This window comes from Miniopterus schreibersii, assembly GCF_964146895.1.
Source record: "Miniopterus schreibersii genome assembly, chromosome: 9".
Taxonomy (NCBI): Eukaryota; Metazoa; Chordata; class Mammalia; order Chiroptera; family Miniopteridae; genus Miniopterus; species Miniopterus schreibersii.
The window spans coordinates 36,590,139-36,604,182 of NC_138118.1; positions in this window are offsets into that span (position 1 = coordinate 36,590,139).

Sequence of the window (14,044 nt, forward strand, 5' to 3'; positions counted from 1 at the left end):
TACAATACTCAGGTGAAAAGCTAAAAGATTTTCCTCTAAAATCTAGAACAAGACAAAGATGCCCACTGTCTCCACTTTTATTTGATATAATGGAAGTTCTAGGTAGAATAGTCAAGATAAAGAAAATAGGCATCCAAATTGAAAGGAAGAAGTAAAATTGTCTCTACTGGCAGATAACATTATAATATACAGGGTGGGGCAAATGTAGGTTTAGAGTTGTTCATATGGCAAATGATACAATGATTAATAAATAATAATCCAAGAATAAACTGTTTCACATACTCACATCTGTAAACCTACTTTTGCCACATCCTGTAAATTTGCAGGATATAAAATCAATACATAAAAATCAGTTGCATTTCTATATACACTAATAAAAAACTTTCAGAAGGAGAAAGTAAAACCCCAATTTTTATAATTGCATTAAAAGAATAAAACACCTAGGGATAAATTTAAAGAATGAGGTGAAAGATACTGCACTGATGCTGTAAGAGATTAATGAAAAATTTTGACAACACAAATAAGTACTCATGGATTAGAAGAATTAATACTGTTAAGGTGTTCATACTATCCAAAGCAACCTACAGATTTGATGCAATCTGTATCTAAAATCCAATGGAATTTTTCACAGAAATAAATAAAACAACCCTAAAATTTGTATGAAATTACAAAAGACCTTAAAGAGCCAAAGCAATAATGAGAAAAAAGATCAAAGTTGGAAGAATCAAACTTACTGATTTCAAACTATATTACAAAGCTATAGTAATCAAACCAGTATGGTGTTAGCTCAAAAAAGAGATACATAGATCAATGGAAACAGAACAGAGAGCTCAGAAATAAACCCACACATATATGGTAAATTAACTTATGACAAAGGAACCAAGAAATACAGTGGAAAAGAACAGTCTTTTTTTGTTTAGTTTTTTTGTTTGTTTTTGTTTTTTTATACTGCAAACTAATATAGTGTTTTATTTTTTTAATTTATCTTTTTGTTAAAATTATTACAGATGTCTCCCTTTTTCCCCCTTGATCTTCTCCACCCCACACCCACCCCTCCAAGCCTACTGCACTATTGTATGTGGCCTATGCATATATGCATATAAGTTCTTTGGTTAATCCCCCCCCCCCACACACACACACATTTCCCTCTGAGATTCCTCAGTTTGAATAATAGTCTTTTAAATAAATAGTATTGGAAAAAGTGGACAGCCACATGCAAAAAATGAAACTGAACTCCTATCTTACACCATAAACAAAAATCAATACAAAATGGATTAAAGATTTAACATAACACCAGAATCTGTAAAACTCCTAGAAGAAAACAGGGGATAAGCTCCTTGGCAAAGATTTTTTTGATTTGACAGTAAAAGCAAAGGCAACAAAAACAAAAATTTACAAGTGGGACTATATCAAACTAAAACGTTCTTAAAAAATGGGAAAAATATTTGCAAATCACATATCTGATGAGGGATTATAATATTCATAATATGTAATAAACTCATACAATTCAATAACAATAAAAGTTTAATTAAAAATGGACAGAGGAACTGAATAAACATTTTCCCAAAGAAGACATACAGATAGCCAACAGGTACATGAAAAGGTGTTAAACATCACTAATTATCAGGGAAATGTAAATAAAAAAACAACGATTGAGGTAGATACGCAGAAAGGGGTTGCTGTGTCACATGGTAACTCTATTCTTAATTTTTTTGAGGAACTGCCATACTGTTTTCTATAGTGGCTGTATCAGTTTATATTCCTACCAGCAGTGAATGAGGGTTCTTTTTTCTCCACAACCTCTTCAACACTTTTTATTGTTTTTTTGTTAATAGCCGTTCTAACAGGTGTGAGGTGGTATCTCATTGTAGTTTTTATTTGCATTTCCCTTATAGTTAGTGAAGTTGAGCATCTTTTCATGTATCTGTCATTTGATTGTCTTCTTGGGAGGAGTGTCTGCCCACTTTTTAATTGAATTATTTGTTTGTTTGGTGATGAGTTGTATGAGTTCTTTATATATTTTGGATATTAACCCATAATATGGTTTGCCAATTTCTTCTTTCATTTGGTTGGTTGCTTTTTTTATCTGTTGGTTTCTTTTGCTGTGCAGGTTTTTAGCTTGATATAGTCCCAATAATTTATTTTTGCCTTTTTTCCCTTGCTTTTGGGCTCAAATTCAGAAAATCCTCTCTAAGACCAAAGTCTATAAGTTTAGTACCTTACCTATATTTTCTTTACTAAGTGTCTTTCAATAGATGATTAGATAAAGAACATATACACAAGGACTATTAGTCATAAGAAAAGATAAAATATTGTCATTTGCAACAACATGGATGGATCTTGGAAGTATTATGCTAAGCAAAATAATTCAGATAGATAAAGTCAAGAACCATATGATTTCACTCATATGTGGGATATAAAACTGAGAGCAATAAATGAACAAACTAGAGAAACAAACAAAAACTCATAGACACAGACAATTGTATGGTGGTTGCAAGAGAGAAGAGGGTGGGGGCAGTAAAAGGTACAGAGGGTCAAATATATGGCGATGGAAGAAAACTTGACTTTACTGATGGGCACACAATATGATATACAGATGATGTATCATAGAATTGTAAACTTGAAACCTATATTATTTATTTACTTATTTATTTAAATTTATCTTAATTGTTGAAAGTATTACAGATGTCCCCTTTTCCCCTCCTTGGCCACCTACTGGCCAGCCTTATACTCCCCAGGGCTTCACAGCATTATTGTCTGTGTACATGGGTTTTGCATATAGGCATATTAATTCTTTGGTTAATCTCTTCCTGAAACTTATATCATTTAATTGGCTAATGTCACCCCAATAAATTTAATTTTTTCAAAAACCACAATGAGATATCTCCTCACACTTGTTAGAATGGCTATTCTAAAAAAAAAAAGTAAAAAAGATATAATAGATATTGTCAAGAATGTGAAGAAAAGGGAACACTTGTGCACTGTTAATGGGAATATGAACTGGTATACCACTATGAAAAATAGTATGGAAGTTTCTCAAAAAATTAAAAATAAAACTACCATTTAATCCAGCAATTCCACTTCTGGGTATATATTTAAAAGAAACAAAAATCACTAACTCAAAAAGACATCTACATCACCATGCTCATTGCAACATTATTTACAATAATTAAGATATGGAAACAACAGAAATGTCTGTTGATGGATGAATGTATAAAAAATGTGTTGTGCCCAGCCAGCGTGGCTCAGTGGTTGAACATCAACCTCTGATCCAAGAGATTACTGGTTCGATTCCTGGTCAGGGCACATGCCCAGGTTGCAGGCTCAATCCCCAGTAGGGAGTGTGCAAGAGGCAACCAACCTCTGTCTCTCTCATCAGTGATGTTTTTGTTTCTCTCTCTCCCTCTCCCTTCCTCTCTCTAAAATCAATAAAGATAACAGTTTTTAAAAATGTGTTGTATATACACAATGGAATATTATTCAGACATAAAAAAAGAACTTCTGCCATTTGCAACAACATAAATAGAACTTAAGGTCATTATGCTAAGTGAAATATCAGACAGAGTAAGACAAAAACTGTACGATCTCACGTACCTATGAAATCTAATAAATCAAAAACCCCAACTTATTGATACTAAGAACAAGTTGGTTGTTTGGCAGAGGCAGGGAATAGGGGCAGGTTTACTGAGCGAAGGTGGTTGAAAGGTACAAACTTCCAGTTATAAGTTCTAGGAATACAGAGCATAAATTTTAAAAATATTTATGCTCTATATCCAAAAATTTATGCTCTATATCCCAGAACTTAATAACTGGAAGTTTGTATCCCAGAAATTGACCCACGCCATTATGGTCAATTAATATTTGACAAAGAAGGCAAGAGCATACACTGGAGGAAAGACAGTCTCTTCGATAAATGGTACTGGAAAAATTGGTCAGATACATGCAAAAAAATAAAACTAGACCACTAACACCATACACAAGAATAAATTCAAAATGGATAAAATACTTAAATGTAAGTGGTGAAACAACAAAAATCCTAGAAGAAAACATAGGCAGTAAAATCACAGACATCTCCTGTAGTGAAATTTTCCCTGATACATCTCCTAGGGTAAGAGAAACAAACAAAAAAATAAATGGGACTGCATCAAACTAAAAAGCTTCTGCACAGCAAAAGAAACCATCCTCAGAATCCAAAGAGAACTCAAGGTTTGGGGGAACATATTTGCCACTGATACATCTGATAAGGGGTTAATTTCCAAAATATACAAAGAACTCATACAACTCAACAAGGGGAAGATAAAGAATCCAATTAAAAATGGTCAAAGGACCTGGATAGACACTTCTCCAAATAGGACATGCAGATAGCCAACAGACAAATGAAAAAATGCTCAACCTCGCTACTAATCAGAAAGGTGCAAATTAAACCCACAATGAGGTACCACTTCACACCTGTCAGAATGGCTGCCATCAACAAATCAACAAACAACAAGTACTGGTGAGTCTATGGAGAAAAGAGAACCCTAGTACACTGTTGGTGGGAATGCAGACTGGTGCAGCCACTGTGGAAAACAGTACGGAGGTTCCTTAAAAAATTAAAAATGAAACTGCCACTTGACCCAGTGATTCCACTTCTAGGAATATATCCTAAGAATCCTGAAACACTAATCAGAACGAACATATGCACACCTATGTTCACAGGAGCATTATTTATAATAGCTAAAATCTGGAAACAGCCCAAGTGCCCATAATAGATGAGTGGATAAAAAAAGCTGTGGGACATTTACACTATGGAATACTATGCAGCTGTAAAAATGAAGGACCTCCTACCCTTTGGGACATCATGGAGGGGACTGGAGAGTACTATGCTAAGTGAAATAAGCCAGTCAGAGAAAGACAAATATCATGATTCTCACTTATATGTGGAATCTAAGGAAAAAAATAAATTGACATACATGGTAGTACCATGGTCATGGAAGGATGAAATAGACTTCAGAGGGAAGGCGGGAAGGAGGGTAGGAAGAGATTGATCAAAGAACTTATAAGCATATATGCAAAGCCCATGGACTCAGACAATAGACAGGTGAAGACCTGGGGTGGGGTGGGAGGTGGGTGGAGGGGAGTAAAGGGGCGAAAATAGGGAACATCTATAATACTCTCAACAATATAATAAATTTGAGAATTTTTTAAAGTAACTATTAAAATTTGGGGGAAAAAAATGAATGAAATAGAATAGAAAGCTCAGCAACAGATTACAGGTTAATGAAATGAAGTACAATGCTTATCTTTGTACTTATTCAATCAATGATAAAAAATGGCATTCCAAAAGGGGAAATCAATAAATGATGCTAATTAAATCCATTAAAAAGCTTTTAAAGTCATAGTTCTTCCTTGTTCTGTATGCCCAAATATATTACAGATATTTTGGAATAAAGAATAACATGCCAGGGACTTCCACTTAAGATGGTGGCATAGGTAAACTCAGTACTTGCATTCTCCAACAACCATATCAAAATTACAACTAAACTACAGAACAACCATCATTCATAATTACCTGAAATCTAGCTGAATGGAAGTCCTACAACTAGGGATTTAAAGAAGAAGCCACATGGAGACTGGTAGGAAGGGCAGAGACACACCCACATATGTCAGATAAAAATTGGGAGGGATATCTCAGCCCTGGAGGTCTCCCCTGAGGAGCAAGGGGTGCCAATCACACACCAGTTCCTGAAACCCAGGGTTCCAGCGCTGTCGAGGGAAGTTCCCATTACTTCTGGCTGTAAAAATAAGTGGGAATTAAGGCTGATGTGATGGAGGCTGCTGGAGTTCCAGGCAGTTCTTCTTAAAGGGTGCACACATGGACTTACTTGGACTCACTCTGAGCTCCAGCACTGGGACAGCAGCTTGAACGGTGCCAGGACATATGGGGAGGAACTGAATTGCCTGGCTTCAGGGCAAGAGCTGAGGGGACAGCTTTCTCCCAGACGAAAGTGCTGGTAGAGGCCACTGTTCCTTTGATGAGCCCTTCTGGAGCAGAGCTGGCAGGCAGGCACCATATCTGAGTCTCCATCAACCTGGCTAACAGACAGCAGGGCCCTGGTTATTCCCTGAGACCCTGCCCATTAAACTTGTGGGTCCACCCAAGCCGTTTTCAGTGGCTTTTCTATACAAATGGCCTGTCTTGGTTCATGCTTTACTTTCGTAAAACCTCTCAAACAAGTGGCATCTGGCTTCAGCGTGCCCTATACCTCTTGATATGTGGCCCATAAATATAAATTCTTGTGAAAAATATCATAATAAAAAGTTATATTTATGGTCTGATTTCAATTTTGTTTGACACATACTCATCATATATATACTGTACTAAAATTTTAATAATGCCTATTTCTGGGAGAGATGATTATATATGATTTACAATTTTTGGAAATAACTGCTTTATTTTCTAATTTGCAATTTGCAACAATACTGTACAAGTCAAAATTACAATCTTTTCAAAATAAATTCATCCTATTGCCAATTTTTATTTATAAATAAAAATAGCCATTTTTATTTAGAAAATCCTTTTTTTCTTATATATATTTTTAATTAAATTTATTGGAGTGACATTGGTCATTTAAATTACATAGGTTTTTCAGTGACACATCATCTGTATATTGTATTTTGTGTCCACCACCCAAAGTCAAATCTTCTCCTGTCACCATATATTTGACTCCCTTTACCTTTTACTACCTCCCACCTCCCTTCCCTCTGATAACCACCATACTACTGTCTGTGTCTATGAGGTTTTTTGTTTTGTTTTTCTTATTTGTTCACTTGTTGCTTTCAGTTTTATATCCCACATGAGTGAAATCATATGGTTTTTTACTTTTTCTGTCTGACTTATTTTGCTTAGTATAGTATTCTCAAGATCCATCCATGTTGTTGCAAATGGCAGTATTTTACCTTTTTATGGGTGAGTAGTATTCCACTGTATATATGTACCACATCTTCTTTATTCAATCATCTATCAAAGCACATTTTAGTTTACCACCATGAATAATGCTGCAATTAACATAGTGGTGCATATATCTGTGAATAAATGTTTTCAAATTTTTCCTGTAGATGACCAGAAGACGGGTTGCTTGATCATATGTTAACTATATTATTAATTTTTTGAGAAGCTTTCATACTGTTTTCCATAGTGGCTATACCAGTTTACTATTCATTTATACTTTCCACATTTCATTCACAGACTGTGTGTTACTTTTAAAATTAGGATGGATGCCATTTAGAAAGCGACAATTTTGGTAGGGGGAGAAGGTGCCCCTTATTGCTATCTTAATAAGCTTTCTTTCTGTACTGATGCACCAGAACAAAGCTTCAGCCTCTTCCTACTTGCATAATAGCTTGTTCACCTAGGTTACAGATGCTACATAAGTCAATAAGATTCTAACTTGAGGTGTCTCACTTTCTCTAGTGGTCATATTACTTTTCTGAGTCTCCCAGAAATTTGTATAGAAGTAGGATATGTAGTTTTAAATGCCCAAGTATGGATTTCCCTTGGTCACATTCTTAACAAACACCTAGTGCTTGGTGATTCCTTTGCCTTGGTTTTACCCAGGCAGCTGCTAGATATCAGGACTCATCCTTCATTGGAGAATAGTGGGGCAAAACATCACTCAATTTAATAGCTTGGCTTTATTGGCCACAAACAGGTTGATGGAAGTGGTCAAATTTATACCTACAACCTAACACAGCCACCAACTCTATCTGAACCCCTACTTTGCTTCTTTAAAGTACGTGCTATTCTTCATGGCATCAGTTAGGGGGCAGCAGATATCCTGGCATCTTTATAAGCTTCCAGCTTGGAGATCCTGAAGTTGCTATGTATTGTACTAATATTTTACTTACCATGCAACATAGTCTGGCAGTTCCTTCCTGCACTGGCTGATCATTTTGGGGAGCCAAGCCACTCACCTACTAGAGTGCTTATAATTCAATAATGAGCAAAAGTGAACCCAAGTAATAAACTATCCTGTGTAATTACTGCACTGCACCTTAGCTGAGCCAGTTTCATAGCTATCTAAATATTACAAAGTCCAGCCTTCTCTTTTGGTCTGCCATTCAGTCTCCTACACATGCCCAAGTAAGCTTTATTTTGACTCCTTAAAATACCCTCACGATGGGACTGCCCATAAAAGGATGAGTGAAGACATCTATAAAATTGCTTTTGCAAGGGTTGCAAGATAGTAATTTAAGAGGATGAAGGATAGCTTGGCCTGTCAGGTAAAAACATTTTTTTCCCCTGATACATATACATTATGGAGATGCTATTTTTTCAGCTGTTTATCAGATAAAGAAAAGTGGTAAATGCTGAATTTGAACCCAAGCAGCCTAACTGCAGAACCACATGGTTAACCACTACCTTTAAGCACATCTTCAAATGGACTTCTTCACATTTCAGACCCCTGTGGTGCAGAGCCTTCACCCTTGGTAACCATGAGGCCATAGGTAGCTGTGTCCATCCATATTATTTGGGTTGTCTTCACGATGGATTGTCCTCTTCAGTTAGATGCCACCAGGACCAGAGTAAACCAGGAGTCATTTGGGATGATATAGTTCTAAAGACTATGTCCATCTTAAGTCCAGGAAGAAGGTGTTCTGCAGAGGACCTGCCTTCTTGGGACAAGAACCCTTGGTGAAATTTGGCCTTTGTATACCTCCATCTGAAAACTTAGCTTCTCTATGAGAATTTGGATTGAAGGCTAGAGATGATTGCTCAGCGGGGGAAAGTGTGAAATGGTAATCGCTTTCATATGACACTTGAGAAATGTAATAATAAAGCTGAGTAAATTGGAGCATGAGTTAGCCAGTCCTTTGCCTAATGATGTCACCCACTTTCTGCTTCCTCCAGTCTATGATTAATGAAAGAGGGATTATTACAGTAACTCACTCCAAGTGGGTAGTAGTGACATCAGCAACAGCTGAGCAAACTGACTACATTTAGTCGTGCATGTGTATGTGGGTTTTTTGTTGTTTTTTTTCCTGTGACTAACATGATGCTAACAGCATCTAATGAAACAAAAACTCCTTGAAATTTTGGGAACTTATTGGCTGGACTTTTTTTCTACAGGGAGCACTATTTTAATTATTCTCATTTTATAGTTAAATGATACTAGAATTGGACAAAATTACATGATTGGCTTTCTGCCCTTCTTCATTTAGTCATTACAAATTAACTCCTGATCTTTGGGAAAGAGGTTTTCTGAAACTTTTTCTTTCTAATAGAATGGCTCTTCCTTCATTCATCATTCTATCTCATTTTTATAAGGGAATCAATGTGTATTAAGAAAAGGGACTGTGGCCATAAGTGGGTTTTTATGAAAGTTCAAGACTAGTTGTAGAATCCAGAACTTAGAGTTAAACGCTTAGAATATTGTGCTTAATTTACTTTTCAAGCTGATAAAAATGAACAGAAGTCCTGCTTGCTATTTTACCTTTGCAAACTTGACCTTTCTAAAATTAGAGTGGGGCAATTGGAAATATTTACTAACTGAGTTGAGCCACTGCCAGAGCACACTGTCATTGTACATGAAAGTACACAGAGCCCTCCATGGTACAGGCCTGGGCATGCCTCAGAGGTGCTTCGACACAGGGCAGAACCTTTGGACTCTTTCTATAAGCTCACAAGGGAGACAGCAATTCACTGATTAAAACAAAAAACAAAAAAACTACATAGATACTGTCCCCGGACTATTTTGTCTTCTCTGAAGCTACAATTTGGGAACAGGTTGTGGGATATTTTTGTGGATAGGAAAAACTGGATTTCTGCTCTCTTATCTAAGTCCAATGAAATCTAGATGTTAAAAGTATATGTCCTCAAGTGCGCAACATGGAACTTCTTACCCAAGAGGATCCAGGTGAGAAAAATGCTTGCAAAAGCTGTTATATGTTCTTTTGTGAGTACCTTTCATAACCTTCTGGGACAATAGGAAGATCAACTGTTGTGGCAGGTGTTTTCTGATTGGATCAGAATTGAGCTGTGATAATCAATTTTGAGATGTATGTTGGTCAGAAAAAACTTTGAGGACATATAGCTATCCATTTGAGTTAGAGTTTGCATTGTTTATTTTTTCAATATATGTTCTTTTATAGAGGTTATTAGTGATTATTTCTCTCTACATATTGAGTTTTTCACAAGTACCAAATAGTTTTGGGGAAGAAATCCAGGTGTTTCTGAATCATTTGGAAGTCGATTGAGGTGTTTGATTCCAAAATGACCACTTACCTGAGGATACTGATTCATATGTTAGAGTTAATGAGATGACGTTGGAGTGTCTAATACATTTCCCTCATGGCTCTTTTCATCTTGTAACAGTCTCTGACTGACCCGCTCCTTTTGGATAATCCAAGTCACTCAGGGACTAAGTGATGAGTCAGGGATGCATGGCCTAATCATGTAGGGGATGGCATTTCACATCTAAGCTAGTTTGATCCAGAAAAATTCCCTTTTGTGTGTTTCATCAACCTTTTTTGATTATTAATATTATTTCCCATGATATGGGATCCTTCAAAATAGTTTCCCCAGTACTCACAGGAGAGCAACACCTGAAAGGGCATGACCTTCCTTCAACAGTCATACCACTTTCTTTTAAAGAGGAAGTTTGGAGAATATAATTTTGCTTAGAAGATGCATTAGGATTTAGCAAAGCATTCTGCTTTATCTCTTTGGATATTGTGTGTCATTCCCCTAATGTATTAAACAAATAAAATCAAGCTACATCGTATTTATTTGCTCTGGGAGAAAGGCATGGTAATCTCACTTCTGTAAATTTTACTTTTGGGGATTCTCTGTTGCATGGATTTATCTGCTACTGAATTTCTAAAATGAATAGCTCAATTCCTCATTCACTTACTGTTTTTCATAAGCCCGTTGCTTCCTAACAACTCGGGTGTTGGCCAGCTTATAGATTTTGTTGTTGGTCACCAAGATTCTTCTTTCCTAAGAACACAAAGGCAGCAAGAAATGTACTGAGGCCATGCTGGAAAGTTGGTTGGGAAAACAACAATGTTGCCAAAGAGGTACTCTTAAAGCGTCAGTATCTGCTTTGTGGTGTGGTCTTCCTTAATCAGGAAGCACAAGACACAGGAGGAGGCAGAATTACTTGAATTATTATTTTTCATAGTTGCCAAAGCCCTTCGGGGCATGGATGGGAAAGGAATTATATGAAACTTTAAAATTATAACTCTAAATCACAGTTGTTTAACTCTGGGACACACAACATTTAGCCAGATAATTTCTCTGTTATGCAGGCTGTTCTGTGCACTGTAGAATATTAAGTAGCATCCCTGGTATCTGCCCACTAGATGCCAGGAGCACCTCCTCATCCTGTTATGCCAAGTAAAAATGTCTTCAGACATTGTCAAATGTCTCCTGGGTAGCAAAATCACCCCCATTGAGAACCGCTACTCTAGACTGAAGGATAACAGTTTATATGTTTTTCTTTCCCTAATCATTTTAGTTCTAGCATCTGGGTCCCCTCTGTTCAGATAAGGCACTTCCAAGTACTCTGAGCACAGAGCACTCATACATAGCACAAGACCTTGTGGACTATCCCAGGGATTCTCAGAGATAAGTGAGGTTAGGAAGACAATTTTGGATTAACTATTTCTCTTCCTCTCTCCCTCTCTCCCTCCCTCTCAATCTCTCTCTCTCTCTCTCTTTATTCATTCACTGATTTAACTTAAAAGCAAACAGCTTCCCAGTTCAATTAAAATATATATATATACATATACATATATATATATATATATATATATATATATATATATATATATATATAATCTTCATTGATCTTGGACAGAGAAAGGGAGAAGGAGAGAGAGAGACAGAAACACCAATGATGAGAGAGTCCTCATTGATTGGCTGCCTCCCACATGCCCCTGACAGGGGATGGAGCCCGCAACCCGGGCATGTGCCCCGGCCAGGAATTGAACCGCAATCTCCTGGATTCTTGGTCGATGCTCAACCTTTGAGCCATGCCTAGCCAGGCCTGGTTCAATTTTGAATGTGAGATACTGACCCTTCTTTGTCCCAAATCTCTCTACATACAGCCAGCTGTCCAGAAAACAGGCAGGGTTTTCCAATCCCATATTCAACCTAAACAATTTGATGAAACTCCCAAAATCTCCCTGCAGCATATATCACTTTGATTCTGCCCACGTTTTCGGAATTCTTAGCTTCCCCTTGAGGGAGTCACGGCTCCCCACCTAGGCAAGGTTTCCCTTCCTTGACAAAATAACATGCCAACCTGGAGCAGTTTTGATTTCTCTCCATAGTCATGTATCATGTTCTGTCTCCCAGAAAGAATGAACCAGAAATCATGCTTTTTTGGAAACAGATTTTTCATAGGAAGGAACTAAAACACCCTGCGTTGCCGGCAGCCAAGTCCATGCTCTGAAACCCCAGCCTCATGCTATTTCAGCAGAATCAGAGGACAACTTTTCAGTCACCTGCTAGGGATGTTCACGTCTCCTGGAATATATTTTTCACTGAATAACAGCAATGCGTGTGCTGCAGCTAAAATAACAGAGCCATAAAAAACAGCCTCCCCCCCCCCCCCCCAGGGCTGTTTCCTTGTTCCAGAAGTAGCGAGCAAAGAGACCAATTATTAGCATGGATGGAAGCTGAAAGAGATAAGGTTTGCTTGAAAAGAAAAATGATCATTCTTGCTTCTTGCTCTTTGATAACTTCATTGGGGAGAGCGCTGACACAGGTAAACACCACTACAGGTTAGCTGTACCCTAAGGTATGTGTCACCACAGGCCACAGGGAGAGACACTGGTCTCTCCCCTGGTTGCACCATTGAGCTCTATCCTTAAAAGAACTTTGTTTTTGACCAGCTCTCTAATTGTGATTGAAAACACCAGCTCCCTAGCAAGGCACAAGCCCTAGGAGTTAGCAGCAGCAAGACAAGCCCTAATTGCTCCATTTACATAAAAGTAGAAACATACAACTTCTAAATATAAATCTCTGGCACAGGGTGCCTTTTGCAATTACAGTAAAAATAAGGTACCACAGTTTCCCTCCCAGCTCCTTGCAGCAAGCTGCTCAGCCGGATTCTCCAGGGGCAGCTCCTTTAGGCCAGAACAGAGCCTTGCAAATGCTCCAGGGAGGAGTTGGGCGCTTTGTGAAGTGGCCAATCAGGCCGACTGCACTAGGTGGGAACCGCAGTGGCAGAGGTCCACAATCTAGCACAGTAGCTGGTGGGGCCCAACTCCACAGGAGGCTTCGAAGCTCCTGGCGCGCCTCTCTCTTCCCAGCAGCTAGCCCTCAGGTCCCCGGTCCGCATCCTGGTCCCCAACACTGGCTGTGCTTTCGGCCCTGGCACTGAGGATTGGTTCAGAGATTCCCCGCTGCACTCATGAACAGTTATCTCCCCCCCCGCCCCCCCGAATTCTTCAGCTGCCAAAAGGGGGCAAAAATCAAGAGCTGGTCTGAAAAGAACTTGCCCTTGCTGGTCTCTGGGTAAAAATAGCGGCAGCCGCTCCGCAGGGCTCGGCGGTCGTGTTCCGGCGTGATCCCCGGGAGCTGCCAGCAGGTGTTGCTCAAGGTACGGTCGCAGCCAGCCGCCGGCCCGGCCGGGTGGGGAGCTGCTGGGGGATGGGCCGGAAGTGAAAGAGAAACCGAACCGAGCAGGGCCGAGGAGATGCTGAGCGGAAGCCGGGCTGACCAGCTTACTTTGGACCCTGGAGTCTGGAAGGAAAAGATCACTCCCAGTCCAGAATATTCGAGAGAAGTTATTTTAACCTGCTTGCTTCCTCTACCACCCCCACCTTAATTCCCACTGAGTGAGGAGGCATTTCCAGTATGTCTCAGCTCTGAGGTCGGGATTCAGGTAGAGAATGATGTCACAGCTGGTGGGCTGCCCTGGCAGGTGGGCATCTGACAGCATACCCAGTGTGAGTCACGCATGTAGGGTGGCTCCTCTAGTCAGGGAGCTGTAGGTTCTGTGACACAAGTTTAGAAAGGCATCTCAGGAATGGATCCCACTTTAAGGATGAGAAC